This window comes from Ovis canadensis, chromosome 13 (genome assembly GCF_042477335.2).
Source record: "Ovis canadensis isolate MfBH-ARS-UI-01 breed Bighorn chromosome 13, ARS-UI_OviCan_v2, whole genome shotgun sequence".
Taxonomy (NCBI): domain Eukaryota; kingdom Metazoa; phylum Chordata; class Mammalia; order Artiodactyla; family Bovidae; genus Ovis; species Ovis canadensis.
The window spans coordinates 88,114,587-88,129,182 of NC_091257.1; the positions used below are offsets into that span (position 1 = coordinate 88,114,587).

General features: G+C 45.4%; 1 long non-coding RNA gene across 1 annotated transcript in view; it reads right to left on the reverse strand.

The window, feature by feature from the left end:
• Positions 1-286: 286 nt before the first annotated feature.
• Positions 287-14,596, reverse strand: part of LOC138417198 (uncharacterized) — a 33,594-nt gene continuing 19,284 nt past the window's right edge. The window contains exons 2-4 of the long non-coding RNA XR_011248025.1: positions 9,874-9,925; positions 1,774-1,970; positions 287-471 (exon numbers count right to left, since the gene is read on the reverse strand). This is a non-coding gene — a long non-coding RNA (uncharacterized lncRNA). The remainder of the gene's footprint in view (positions 472-1,773; positions 1,971-9,873; positions 9,926-14,596) is intronic.

A 14,596-nucleotide genomic window follows, 5' to 3' on the forward strand; every position in this document is an offset into this window, starting at 1 on the left:
AACAGTGATTGGCAGCTGGCGTGTAGGCATAAAGAAAGCAATATACGTAGGTTCATCCAGGGTTGGGTTTTTGTCAGATGGTTAGAAGTAAAGGGCCTGAGAGAGAAGTAAGAGAGAAACTAAGATGGACTGTGGGCTACAAACTTGACAGGGGGAAATGAAGGGAGGGAGGAAACGGAAGGAAGGAAGGGCTGGATACACACCAGTGTCCATCAAGAGGGGATGGGAGGTCCCGCTGAGGTGACTGAGTGAGCATACTGGAAAAAAGAGACTGGGGACAGAGAGAAATAGATCAATCAGCTGTTTTATTTATTTATTCAATATTTTCAAAAATTTATTTATGTATTTATCTCCTTGGCTGGGTCAGGTCTTAGTTGTGGCATGCGTGATCATTTTTTACTTGGAGCATGTGACCTCTTAGTTGCTGCATATGGGATCTAGTTCCCTGTCCAGGGATCAAACCCAGGACCCCTGCAATAGGAGAATGGATTTTAGCCACTGGACCTCAATTAGCTATTTTAGAAGTGAAGCAACATGTGAGGTAGGTGTTACTACGGGAAAATGAAATACTGTACCCAAGTCCATACAGCAAGATAATGATGATGGAGCTGGGGTTTTCTGATCTTAAGTCCCACGTTTTCCTGCCTCTCATTTGAGCATCCCCAATCTGATGAAGACCTTGAGCTCAGGATCCCAAGTCAAGCTGTGAACCCCAACATTGTAATAAAAGAAATGGGGCTAATCCCCCAAAAGCCAGATGGTAGCCTACTGTATAGAACAGCTAAGATGTAAGATGATTCTGCATTCTGAGACCAGAATGCAGATTCGGGCAGGAGATTGCGTTTTGTGAGGCAAAGGAGACCCATGGACCAGTGGAAGGAGTAGGCAGAGTGCCTCTGCCCCACAGGCCTGGAGGCAGACCTGTGTTTCCCCATTCCTCTTAGCACTCACCATCTGTAATAATATCTTTGAATAATATCTTTTAAAAATATATTTATTTAGTTATTATTTATTTGGCTGTGCTGAGTCTTAGTTTCGGCATGTGGGCACTGGTTCCCTGACCTGGGATTGAACTCAGGCACCATGCACTGGGAATGTGGTGTCTTCACCACTGGACCACCAGGAAAGTCCCTGAATAGTATATCTTTAAAAGTTATCTAATTGATGCCCATCTCCTCCATTAGTCCACAATTCCACGGGCTCAGGGGTGATGTCTCTTTGCTCATTTCTATATCACTGGAGTCTAGCACAGAGCTCAGTATACAGTAGGCACTCAAAAAATATACGTTAGATAATGGTGAGATCGTGGGTTGTCATTCTAATTCTTCTTTGTACCAGCTGGGAGACTCTGGGCAAGTAACTCCTTCCTTCGCCTCAATTCCCTCATCCTAAATTTTAAATGTGGCAATGCCTGTATGCAACTCTCAGCATCCAGTAGGTGCTCAATAAATACACTCCCCCCAGCTTCCTCCTTTTCTCCTCTACCCCTCCCTCCTGGCCTCTTGCCACACCCATTGTTTGGAGCCATAAAACCCAACCCAGGTTGGACTCTCACCTCCTCATCCTGTCCTGGTCAGTCCTTTCCCTAAAGTTGGGGGTGAAAGGGCTGGTATCCCCTATATTCTGGCTCCAAGAGCCTCCCAACCCCAAAGGGCAAGACTGGGGCCCTAGTGGACCTCTGGTCTGGCCAGGTTGTCGTTGCCATGGCAACAATGACAGTCCCCAGCCGCAGGTTCCCTAAGTGACTGGTTACTCTTTAACGTATCCACCCACCTTGGGTGATTAGAAGAATCAATAAGATAACCGGGCGGTGGCAGCTGGCTGCACTCACTGCCTTCCTGGTGGACTGGCTCCCGCTGCTGCCGCTGTGTGCCTGGGGCCCCGGCTCCTCCATGCCCCCGGGTCTCCGGCTGGGTGGGCTCCGCCATGGTCAGCGTGAACGCGCCCCTCGGGGCTCCGGTGGACAGTCCCTATGGTGAGTGGGGTCTGTAGCTGGGGCTTAAGGAAGCCTGGACGTGGTGGGACCACCGTTAAGTTTGGGAGAGCATGGGATGGCCCTCCGTGTGTTTCCTAGGGCCCCGAAGACCCTTAAGGGCTTCTCCAGAATGGCAGGAAGCCTCCGGGAGGCGAGTGACCCCTTGACTAACCTCCTAACCTGAGGCCTGGCGTATCCAAATGTGGGAGGCGCTCCGAGGGGCCGCGGGAGCCCAGGGGAAGGGGCTCGGCTCATTTAGCCCGCCCAGAGAGACTGCCTTCCTAGGGATGCATCCCGAAGTATTTATGAAATTCCACTAAACGTGGGGCTGAAGCATCGTTCCCACTTTGAAGCACGCAGAGAGGCTTGCGGGGCCTCGGCCTCCGAGCTGGCTTCGGGTCTAGGTGGGATGCGACCCAAGGGGAGAGTTGGCTGGCCCCGAGGCCCGTCAGCTCTGGATCATTCTGCAAGGGAAAGCCGTAGAAAGCAACGCACAGAGCGGGGCACTGGAAAAAGAAAACCATCTTCGCTGTAAGTGTGTAACTTAGATGCGGGATAAGGGAAGAGTGTGTCCGCTGATGGTGAAGCGCAGGTGGCTTTGATGTTCGGCGTGTAACTCCAAAATTGGAGGTAACCCCAAACGTCCGGCAGTAGCGGATGGGTAAATAAAACATGATGCCTCTTTAGGATGGAATATTATCCCGTTGTTGAAAAAAAAAAAATTGTGTACAGATAGGGAAGGACCTTCAAGTGCATTACGTGGAAAAAAAAAAGTAAGCTGAAGAGCCTATAGCATATGACATTTCTGATAACAAAACAGATATAGGCATATGTATGTACCCACACGTTTGTGTTTGCGTTGAAAATTAGCGGAAGGATACAAAGAAACCGGTAACAGACCTTTGTTTCAGAGGAAGGAAGTTCAGGTAAACGTTTGTTTTCACTTTTTTTGCACATTTTGGATTTTCAAAAAGTAGGTGAATTTTGTAAACTGATTCATTCACACGCATGTGCAGAGCTTGGCCTCTGAAAATCCAGTAAATCTTGGCTCTTGTTCCGTGACTTTATACAAATTGCTCATCATTTACGGGCCTTGGCTGCCTTCTCTCTGAAGGGGACAGAGGGTGTTTTAGGGACACCCTGCAGGTCTAAAGGAAGACGAGAGTGTGAACCCTCCCGCTAAGCCCTCAGCTCCTCGCAAATCCTAAGGACAGTTCGTGTTACTTGATATCATCAGGGGCTGAGAGAAGATGGCCTCAAGGAATCAACCTGGTCCAGGGGAATCTTCGCCCATTGACCCTGCATCCAGGAGCAATGTGAGATGCAGTGGAAATAGCTGAGGCTGAGGAACCAAAAAACAAAAAACACAAAAAAAAACAACCGCCTGGGGCCCTATCCTGTAGGTCTGTGTGACCTTGGGCAAGCGACTTCCCAACTTTCAATCTATTTCCTCATCTGCAAAATGGAGAGAACAGGACCTATCTCACAGGGGGTGGTGGCTAGAAGAGATTGCATAGCTAAAGGTCTGGGCATGCCTGAGGGGCTTAATCCAAGGTTAAAACACAGGTGTGAGACCTGGCTGATCCTGTAGCTGGAGGAAGACTCATCCTCTCCCAGTTGATCAGACAGGGATGGATGGATGGATGGATGGATGGATGGATGAATGGATGAATATTCTACTCCAATTACTGAATTTAATTTTCAAAACGCTTGTCTCAGATAAATAACACTATTATCTCTAAGGATAGAAGAGAAAACTAATGTTTACGATTGTTTTTAAAAAATCATCTGACTCAGTTGTCCATCTGTACTAACCCCTCTTGGCTCAGCTACAGGTATGGCTGGGCAGAGAAAGGAGGGCTCTCATGTTCGGGTTTGCAGCACGCATCAACAAGAGAACACTGCTGTCCTGGAAACAAATGGGCATTTGCTGGTGTGTGTATTTGTGTGTGTGTGACATTGACCAAAAGACCTTGCTTTTTAGATAAAATAAATCTGGGTTAGATTCTGGATCTGCCTCCCACCCCCGCCCCCCCAAGCTGTGTAACCTACCTTTTTCTGAGTCTCAGACATTTCATTTGTAAAATAAACGAGAGCAGTCTGCTGCGAGGCTCTGGGAAAGATGCACTTACTGATTTTAAAAACAAAAAAGTACTTTGAATAAAATCCTTTCTTTTGAAATTCTCCATTGGGGATAATAATAGTCTCTAAAGGTTGCAATCACAAAGGTAAATTGCTGGGTAAGCAACATTGTTCACCGCAGAGCCTTGGGAGAGGTGATGGAGGGCAAGGCTGTGGTTAGGATCACAGGAATGAATGAATCTGCAAGTGCTTAGAATAGCGCCTGACCCAGAATAAGCGTGAAATCAATCCCAAATGCTGTCTCACATTTTAAAACCTTAGTAGGATAAAGATAGTCTTCTTTTTTTCTTCTAATTTTGTTGATTTATTTTTGGCTATGCTGGGTCTTCTTTGCTGTGTGTGGGCTTTCTCTAGTTGCAGCAAGCAGGGGCTACTCTTCATTGCAATGTGCAATCTTCTCATTGAGGTGGCCTCTTTTGTTGTGGAACACAGGCTTCAGTCACTGTGGCTTAGTTACTCCGAGGTATGTGGAATCTACCTGGACCAAGGATTGAACCCATGTCCCTTGCATTGGCAAGCAAATTCTTAACCATTGGACCAGCAGGGAAGTCCCAGTAGGAGAGTCTTTAATGGACTGTCTTCCGGGTGGTGGTCCTAAGCAAACTTGACCCTTCGCTGGTCTTGAAATGCATCCACGGCACACTGAGTTCTGTTCTGTAGTTCTCATCACTGGTCAAGTCACTGTGTGCACTGTGGCGTCTGTGTCCCCAACTAGACTATAAACTCCATGAGGCCCTGGACCTCAGTGCTTTGTTCAGCCTTCCCAGTCTCACATGGTGACTGGCACAGAATAAGTGCTCAGTAAGTAATCAGTTGGGCTTCCCCGATGGCTCAGCGTTTAAGAATCTGTCTGCAATGCAGGAGCCTCAGGAGACACGGGTTCAATCCCTGGGTCAGGAAGATCCCTGGAGAAGGGCATGGCAACCCACTCCAGTATTCTTGCCCGGAGAATCCCATGGACAGGAGCCTGGCAGGCTACAGCCCATGGGGTCACAGAGAGCTGGACACGACTGAAGCAACTTAGCACTCATGCAGGCACAAGTAATTGTTCGTTGGATGAATGAACTGATGGAGAATCTAAGGACAGTGATCAGCAATGTCAACCAGGTCCATGCTGCTCCCTTCCCTCTTCCCTGCCTTCCTCGCTGTTGGCTTTGGGGAAGTGTCTAGTGGAAAGAAATGAGAAAGCCAACACAGGCTTAGACCAACCATGGTCTTCTCTTGGGGTCTGACACAATATTGCTGCAAACCAAATTGGAGTTCCCTTGTAATGGGTTTCTCAGCTTTGACACTACTGATATTTTGGCTTGGGTAATTCTTTGTTGTAAAGAGACTGGCTTGTGCACTGTAGGATGTTTAGCAGCTTTCCTGGCTTCAACTCACTAGATGCTAGTAGCATACTGCCTGTCAGTTGTGCCAACCAAAAATGTCTCCTGCCATTTCTAAATGTATCCTGGGCACATGTAACACCACTGTTACAAGGAAGCAGGCGTAGCAGCTGAGGCAGATCTGCCAGAGATGAATGTACTGCGACTCGTGTGGTAGTTATTTGTTTTGGGTATCAGCATCTAGCTCAGCACCAAATTTGGGGCTGCCCTTAGCAACTGTGAGGATAAGATGCTATGTCTCTGTGCTAACCTCACTCCTGGCTTCATTATTTTCCTACCCTTGTTTTGCTTTCAGCAAGCTTCCCTTAATGATTTATTTTGGCCCTTTGGGACTTTGTCATTCTTGAAAGCATCTCCAGTCTCCTCGAGGGCCAGGTCTGTATTTGTCTGATCTTGTTATACCCCAGGTTACCACAGGACCGGGGCCCCAAGTAGATTATGATAGATGTTTACTTAATGAATAAGTGAATGAGAACGTGGATGAATGAATAGATAAATGAATAAATGGATACCTGGATGGGTAGATAGGTAGATGCTTTGATGAACCAATGTGATGGGCTAGTGAATGGACGGATGGATGGATGGGCATGATATGGAGAGACAGATGCATAGGACAAATGAATAAATAACAGGGAATATGGGCAGGTGGGTAGGTGGATGGATGGAATAATGAATAGATGTGATGGATGGGTAAATGGGTATGGTGGATGGTGGATGAATGGAAAGAATGGAGAGATATGTGGGTGGATATGTAAGTAGATGAATAAATAACTAGAAATGTGCATGGATGGATGGATGAAGGAGGTGATGGGTGAGTGGGTAGATGAAAAGATAGATGGATATATAGATGGACAAGGTGGGCTGTATTGGGATAGCAGTATCTGCAAGTAAAGAGATTGATGGTGACTGTCTACTGGTCTAGTTCCTTTGACTAATGGCATCAGTCTCAGACTAGATTAGAGGCTGTTGTCAGAGAAGACAACATTTGGTTAAGTGGCTCTCCCACTTAAAGCTGTGTGATGCCAGACACTTTGCCCCCAACTCTGATCATCAATTTCATCAACCAAGTGAATTTTGGTTGTTGTGAAGACTCCATGAGCTTGTGAAGAAGAAAAGGTATCATAAACTATAAAATGCTTTGTCTCCCTGAATGGTTAATGAGCCCAGAGTTGGGTAGAACCCCAGTTGCTGGCAGGCTACAGGACTATATCTGATACCAGGCATGGCTGTTTCCACCCTTCATTCCATAAATATAGTCTCCCCTCCCTTCCTGCTTTTCTCCCCATGTTATCTTCCTGTCCCACCTCAATTTGATTTCAGCCCCTCTGGTTCAGTGGTTTGCAAATCTTCCTGCTTATGGGACACTTTCTTTTCTTTTTCTTTGCCATGCAGTGCGGCCAGAGGGACCTTAGTTCCCTGACCAGGGACTGAACCCGCGCCCCCTGCAGTGGAAGTGCGGAGCCCTAACCACTGGACCACCAGGGAAGGCCCTGGGAAAATTACTTAAGCTGACACCTTGGGGCTCCATTTCAGACCTGGTAAACCAGAATCTCCTGGAAAGAGTTCCAAGAGCCTTTAAATGTTTGTTAAGTTCCTTAAGTGATTTTGGGTGTTGGGTCAGCTAGAGTTTGGAAACCGTGGCCTTGTTTTGTCCCCTTTTATAAAGAGAAGAAATGGATACTCAGCATTCTGTCTCCATCTAGAAGGCTCCTGCTCACGTGTTTGTTCCTTCAACAAATGACTCCTCGGGCTTATGGTATGCAAGGCATTCTGCTCAGCACTGAGGGAATGTAGGAGACTATAAAGTGTGGCTTCAGATCATGGGGAGTGTCCAGTTTGGGGGTGGCGGTGGTAAACAGATGGACCGGCAGCAATCAAAAACAGAGTGCCATAACAGGTGGGAATAGGGCACCGTGGGAGCACAGAGGGGCTTAGGAAGAGGGGAAGGGGTCAGAGGCCTCCTGACCCTGGAGGAGGGAGCTGAGATCTAACCTGAAACCTGAAGGTTTAGCGGGAGTCAGCCGGGAGGAGAGAGGCAGGGGCACAGCAGATGCGCAGACCCAGAGCCTGGCCATACACAGCACTGATTTTACCTAACTTTTGACAGCAGCTAATTCCACAGCAGCTAATTCCACCCTTTCTTCACAGCATCTTGGGGTTTTTCTGATTGTTTCATGAATTATTTTTATTGTTCCTAAAAAGATTTAGGAATGCATGCTCAGTCGTGTCCGACTCTTAGTGACTCTGTGGACTGTAGCTCGCCAGGCTCCTCTATCCATGGAACTCTCTAGGCAAGAATACTGGAGTGGGTAGCCATTCTCTCCTCCAGGGCATCTTCCCCACCCAGGGATCGAACCCACGTCTTTCGTGCATCGGCAGGCAGATTCTTTACCACTGCACCACTTGGGAAGCCCCACATATATAATTCCTAGAGTACAATTCAATAGTCTTTATTAGACATTATGGATGAGCAGAACAAATCTATTTGTAGTTTAGAAAGAAATGTTCAGATGGTTTTTGGAATTTGAATATAAAATATGCCCTTTAAAATCATACATTTTTGTTCTGTGATATTAAAAATCCTAAAGTATTTATAAGATGAATTTTATGTATCTAATATTTCATGTTTATTAGAATTGATTATTTCAATATTAAACTGCAAAAAGTTAAAATTAAAAAATATTTTTTTTGAAAGAAAGTACAGACCAGCAGTATCTATGCTGTTAGGGACACTGAATCTGTTCATATACCTTAGCTGTGCAAGATACAGTCATTTCAGACCTTTGATGTTCACATAATTAACTGATTTCTTTCATTTTCATTTCTTTTTCTCTGAGTAAAAATGTGCTATTTAAAAATATGTTTATTGAAGTATATTGTTCATGCAGCAAAGAGCATGAATAATAAATCACAAATAGACTAATGAAATTTAACAAGGATGACTCCTTTTTTTAAAAATGAAGTAAAATAGAATAGAAAACAGCCTCGTGCATCTCATGTATAGGAGATTTTGTGTGTGTGAAACTTTTGTTCTTTTCTACATACTTATGGATATGTGTGTGGCCATGATAATACCAACCATTCATAGATCACAAACTAGGGCTTTCCGCATATTAACACCTTATCGTCGCAATAACTCTGTGAGGGAGGGGCTTTTATTGTCCTTCCCCTTTTATGGATGAGTAAATGGAGGCACAGAGAGGCTGAGTCACTCATTGGAAGTGACAGATGCCTTAAGAGGTGACGTTGATTGAGGTTCCAGCCCAGGCGGGCGGACTCCAGAGTCTGTGTTTTGACTACCACCTTTATTGCCACTGTATATAAAGTATGCGATGTAAAATGTGTTACTTACTAAGAGTCATGGTCAAAAGGGTTTAAAGCCACTGGACAGAATGTTCCCCAATGTTCTTTATAGATCTAAAAATAGCATATTTTTTTCCTTAAGTGTCCCCACAGGGAACAGGGGCTGATTTTGGGTAGTACACGGACAAACACTTTTAAATGTTATTAATTTTACCACATGTTAGAAAAATGTATAACTAGCTTATTAAAGCACTACTATAAAATATTATTTAAAAGATTAATGTACATCTTCAAAAGAAAGAAAATTATCAAGTAAATAATTATAGATAAACAAAATAGACGTGATGGGCAGATTATAATAAAAATCATAAAAGGAATGAAAATGTTTGGGGCTTTGGGGTCAAATCCTGAACTTGGTATCAGAAGGCCTGGATATGGGTCTTGGTCTATTCCTTTTCTAGCTCTGGTTTATTCTTTCTCTCTCTTTTTAAAATTTTTATTTTATACTGGAGTATAGTTGACTTCAATGTTGTGTTAGTTTCAGGCGTAGCACAAAGAAATTCAGTTATATGTGTATATATATATAAAATAGGATATGCTTGAGTAGAATTCCCTGTGCTATACAGTAGGGCTTTGTTGATTATTTTATCTCACATATAGTATTTAGGATGGACCAGGCACTGTTTTAAACACTTCATAGAAATTACTTCCTTTAATCCTTACAACCGCCCACTGAGTAGGTACTGTCATCATATCCATTTCTCAGAAGAGGCAACCAAGGCTCAAAGAGCTTAAATAACCTACCCGCCCAGATTATCGGAAGCAGAGCTGCAATTCAAACCTGGGCATTACATTAGTAAAGACAACACCAGCTGGTGTAATAAACAAAACCAAAATGTCAGATAGAAGAATTTGTCTCTTTCATGCAGGGACCCAGGGTCCTTCCTCGTTTGGAAGATGGATTTTATTTTAACTATCCTACTGTGATAAGTAGAATTTCCTTTGTCATTCTGGTCTCCAGGTCCTCCTCTGAAAAATAAGATTAGTAATGCTGTTTCTGCTTACCTCTCAGGACAGCTCTGTAGATCAGGGGATGGGTCCAAGGGTCTTCTGCAAACTGCAACCAATTCCAGTGGATTTAAGTGTTAGTAACGTTTTTAAGTTGGCCAACACTTACCTTTCAGTGTTATTATAAAGATTAATTGAGATATTGCATGTAAAGGCCTTTGTTCATATATGGACTCCATCAGCTGTGAATAGTAGTAATAATAGGTAGTTAGCTGTTCAGTTGCCAAGTCGTGTCCAACTCTTTGTGACCCTATGGATTGCAGCTTGCCAGGCCTGGCAAATGAAATAATGGCATATTAACTTACCTCCAAACTTGGAAATAGTTTATAGCATCTTTCCTATTAGCAAATTAACCCGCAACATCTGGGAGTGAAAAATCAAAAAGTATAGCCACGATATTTAGAAGTACAAAGGAGAACCCCAGGAGCAGGGAAAACCGAGCTAAAATATTGTGTTGGCTAAAAAATTCGTTCAGGTTTTTCCATAACATCTTACAGGAAAATCTGAACTTTTTGGCCAACCCAATAGTTGCAAGTGGTTACCCTTGTGGTGTGGGAATCAGGTTCAGGAAAGACTGGGTGGGTAACTACTGCTAATTATATCAAATACTTTTTAGAAGTGTTTGATTTATTCAATTGTGTACCTATACTGTGTTAATAAATTTTTTGAAACTATTTTAAAATTTAATTTAATTAATTATTTTTTTTGCTTGGCCATGCTGCATGTGAGATCTTTATTCCCCAAAGAGGGTTCAAACCCATGCCAGCTGCAGCAGAAGAATGGAATCTTAACTACTGGACTGCCAGGGAAGTCCCAGAACAATTTTTAAATTAAAGAAGGAAAGGGAATAATTAAACAGTATTTCAAACATCCTCAACTGTACTTTAAAACAAGAGTCCTGGGACAGAAAGCCACAGAAGGAAATGGCAGAGTTAAAGTTAGAAGTTCAGGATCCAGTTGCATTTAAAATCTCTGCTGAACACCTTCTAATTGTTTTGTGTCACGCTGAAAAGAAAAGCTAAGCACTTTTCTCTCACCTAAAGGGCCCCCTAAATGCCATCTGCCCTTCTGTTGGCCTCTCCTGTCTTTCTCCCTTTTGCTCACTCCACTTCAGCCCCCTTGGGCCCTCCTAGGATCCTTCAGTTACACCAAGCACATTCCTTCCCCAGGGCCTTTGTACTGGCTGTTCCTTCTGCCAGGGCTTCCCAGGTGGCTCACTGGTAAAGAATCCATCTGCCAAACAGGAGTCATGGGTTTGATCCCCAGGTTGGGAAGGTCCCCCGGAGAAGGGAATGGGCAACTCACTCCAGTATTCTTGCCTGAGAAATCCCTTGGACAGAGGAGTCTGATGGGGTGCAGTCCATGGGGTCACAAAGAGTCAGACACGACTTGGTGACTAACGACAACAGCAACAACTGGCAGGAACACCCTTTCTCCAGATCTTCCCCAAATTGATGTCTTCTCCTTGTTCCCCCCGCCCCCCCCGCCCACCCCGTTGGGCAAGATCTCTGTTGTGACACTTGGAGTTTCTCTAGCTACAGCCCGTGGGGGGCTTCTCTTGTCCTGGCGCACGGGCTTAGTTGCCCTGAGGCATGTAGAATCTTAGTTTCCCAACCAAGGATAGAACCCACGTCCCCTGCGTTGGAAGGTGAATTCTTAACCACTGGATGGCCAGGGAACTCCCCAAGTTTGGCTCTTAGCTCAATGTCCCCTACTCAGAGTGGCCTTCCTTGACCACCCCCATCTCAGATGGCCCCTCCTCCAGTCATCATTATCAATCTTGTGATCCTCTACAGCCCTGGAATTGTGGATTCACCGCTGTGTTTATCATCTGTCTCCTCCACTACAATGGAAGGTCCATCAGGACAGGGAATCTGGCTGCCTTGCGACGTCCTCAGCATGTAGAACAGCACTTGGCACACAGTAGGTGCTCCATAAATATTTGTGGAATGAACAGAGTCAGAAGGGGACAGCTGAGTCAGTGCGCTGAGGGGCCGGATGGGCCAGGAAGCTGCAAGCCCCTGCCTGGGCCCGGCCCTGGGTAAACAGTCCCCCCTCCGCCCAGACAGCCGCCTGTTTGACAACTGTCTGCCACCGGGCTGGCCAAGCCAGGGCCATCACACAGCCAAGGCCCCAGGATTCCCCGGGACAAGCAATAGAGGGAGCCACGCCTCAGGGAGAGCTTGTGTGAAGGAACAGGTCAAAAAGTTACCCAAACAGGCACGAGGAAAGTCAGAGGAGGTGGTGGGACAGAGAGCAGTTGGCCCTTCCCTGGGCAGAGCCGGGAGGAGCGGGAGGGAGGCCCTGGCACACCCTGTGGGCAGCTTCCCGGGCAGGGCCTGGCCACTGGAACCCAGTTCTGGTCGTGGCTCTGGTCCCGACTTGCAGAAGGACCTCAGACATTTGCCACCTCTGGGCCTCGATTTCCTCTCCTGTAAATAAGAGACTGTGGGCTGGTCAGTGGTTTTCAAGCTTAAAAAAAAAAAAAAAAACGGCAGCGGCATTCTTTCTTTAAGCAAAATCTTACTGGAAGCCAGTTTGCAGGAATCATACAAAGGAAGCCCTCGGTTTAAAGTGTGGGGCTGCAGGATGCTGCTAGCCCACATCCCCTGGCGCTTCAAAGCGGCCCCAGGGTGGAAACCACCAAGCCTCCTTGGTCTCTGACTGAGGTTCACAGCGAGAGTCTTGTCATTAACTCTACCTCCAGGTTCAAGCCTGACACTGGCATCTTAGGTAATCTACTCCACCTTTCTGAGCCTTGGTTTCTTTCTCTAAATCTGGTGTCTTAAACAGTACCTCCCTCACAGTATCAATGGTCAGGCCAGAACCTGGCACCTAGTGAATTCTCAATCAGTTCAGTTCAGTTCAGTTCAATTGCTCAGTCATGTCCAACTCTTTGCGACCCCATGAATCACAGCACGCCAGGCCTCCCTGTCCATCACCATCTCCCAGAGTTCACTCAGACTCACGTCCATCGAGTCAGTGATGCCATCCAGCCATCTCATCCTCTGTCGTCCCCTTTTCCTCCTGCCCCCAATCCTTCCCAGCATCAGAGTCTTTTCCAATGAGTCAACTCTTCACATGAGGTGGCCAAAGTACTGGAGTTTCAGCTTTAGCATCATTCCTTCCAAAGAAATCCCAGGGCTGATCTCCCCCAAAATGGACTGGTTGGATCTCCTTGCAGTCCAAGGGACTCTCAAGAGTCTTCTCCAATACCACAGTCCAAAAGCATCAATTCTTCGGCACTCAGCTTTCTTCACATTCCAGCTCTCGCATCCATACATGACCACTGGAAAAACCACCTTTGCTGGCAAAGTAATGTCTCTGCTTTTCAATATGCTATCTAGGCTGATAGAAGTGAATTCTCAATAGGAAGAGTGAAAAACCAAAGTTGATTATTAGCAGAAGTACCAGGAATGACCCAAAGGGCCAGTTCTTTGTCTCTACTGTGTGCTGGGAAAAAATGTAACCCTTCTGAACCTCAGTTTCCTCCTCTGTAAAATGTAGCCAAAAGTTTAAAGGAGATCAGAGATTGAGATCCAGACCACCCAATTTTGTTTTGTGTTTATATAAAACTTCAGTTAACTGCTAACCTTTAAAAACCCTAACTTCCAGCCTCTTTCAAAAACTTGGAAGCTCTAGCAACACTGAACCCCCGTAACCACAAGACAAATGTCCACTGGAGCTAATTTAGGCTTCCACTAGTTTGCCACAGTCCCCACCATTCCTTAGTGTCTCTACATTAAAATTATATTAATAAACACGAGCCATTATATTTGCTGTGTTTTCTTATAGGGAAGTGTGAAATTTGTTTATTCTCTATCTGCTCCATAAACCTCTACTGGACATTGAGGATACTTGAGTTTGGGACCCCCGATTGCTGCGACTAAGGGGCAACCCAGTATTTGTGAGCGCAATTTCCTGTTTCATAGATTTACCATTTTTTTAATGTGACTACTAGAACATTGTAAACTACATATAACTTGCAATTATAATTATTGTATATATGCAACTATATATAATTACAATTTGTAATTTGTGGTCCACATTCCATTTCTGTTGGACACTGCAGCTCTCGCCCCTCAGTTTCTGTTAATACAGCAGCTAACTCATCCTGCCTCCGTTTCCCGTTCTGAATAGACCAGTTCAAGCCAACCATCCCTGGCTGGGTCTTCTCCCCGCTTCACAGTTTTCTCTGGTGTCCTCAACCTTGTTGCTTGCCGGTCGGGGGTGGGGTGGTGGTGGGGGGGACCCAGGCTCTAGAACTCAAAACTTGTCTTCTAGAATTCTACACTTGGGAAATCTCATCTCCCATCCTCCATGGGCAGCCATTGTGTTCTCTTTATCAGACTTTCACATAAAACAATAGTCAATTTAAAACTTAATTATACACCTATTCTTCTCTCTCCAGCCTGTGGATTTACCTCCAAATCCTGTGATTTTGGGGGTAGAATTAGGGAGGGGAGAGGATGATTTTTTCCCCCTCTCAACAGCAATTCACAGTTTTTCTAGAGATAAGGTGGACTGAATATGGGGGAGGGACAAGTGGCCTTCTACTGGGAAGGCTCTGCTTTTGTTTTTGGAGGAGATAATTTCCTCCCAGGACGCCTCTGAGATGAGAGAATTTGGAAGGACTTAGGAGGCCGGGAGGAAAAGGAATCTCACAGTGATGAAGACCCCCTTCATCACTGTAGGAGGTCTTATTTGGTAGTGGCTGAGA